Below are 896 nucleotides of genomic sequence, written 5' to 3'. Positions count from 1 at the left end.
AGGCTTTTTTTATAGAGTTTATCCAAGACTTTCCAACAGGCAACAGTTAAAGAGACATCTCAAAGAAGAACAAGCTGAGGACTAAGGGGGAAGTTCTTGGCAGACAAAAAGGAACAATCAGTGCAAAGACCCTCAGAAGATGATTGTTTTAGAAAAACCAATGCTGAAAACGACCCAGTGTGTCCAGCGGAATGAGCAAGAAAGAACAGGGTGAGAGATGGTGTAGAGAATAGTAGAACAAGGTAGTCTGCATGTTGCTGTTGAAACTTCAAGCCATACAGGATATATGGTGCACACTATGTAAATGTTGCACTTTATTAATCTGGTTGCAAAATCATCCAATAAGTCAAGAAGGATATCCTCCTTAGTACCTTCTCTTGCTATTAGAGTCACATTGGAATAGAGTCCATGTACCTCTGTTCTGAGCACTGCTCTCAGTTTATAAGGCACACACACACACAAACACACACACACACACACACACACACACACACGGCCTCTTCATCTGTGTTACTTCCATGTCTTTTTCACTCCATCCCACACAATACAGTCTAGGAGTAAATACAAGTCAAGTTGTGCAGATCAAGTATCGTTCTTGAAAAGAATTTAGAAATAGTACCTAGATTTCCATATGATAAGCTTCCCATGGACAAATACGCCTGAGGTTTCATATGGCTATGTCCATTCCCTGCCCTGTATTTAAAGAAACATAAGAATAGGTTAAATAAACATAGCAAGAGAGCAATAAAATGCACATGAGGAAGAAAAGAGATCTAATGAGCTCAGCTGGTCCCTGAGAGATGATGAGGAAACAAAATCTTCTTTGGATTCTAGCAACTTTCCAACCCTAGTAACACCCCCTTGAGGCCAAGCAAAAATAATAAAGTAGAAAAAAT

The sequence above is a fragment of the Myotis davidii genome, unplaced genomic scaffold, assembly GCF_000327345.1.
Source record: "Myotis davidii unplaced genomic scaffold, ASM32734v1 scaffold2023, whole genome shotgun sequence".
NCBI lineage: Eukaryota > Metazoa > Chordata > Mammalia > Chiroptera > Vespertilionidae > Myotis > Myotis davidii.
Note: the sequence above shows the minus strand (reverse complement) of the source record.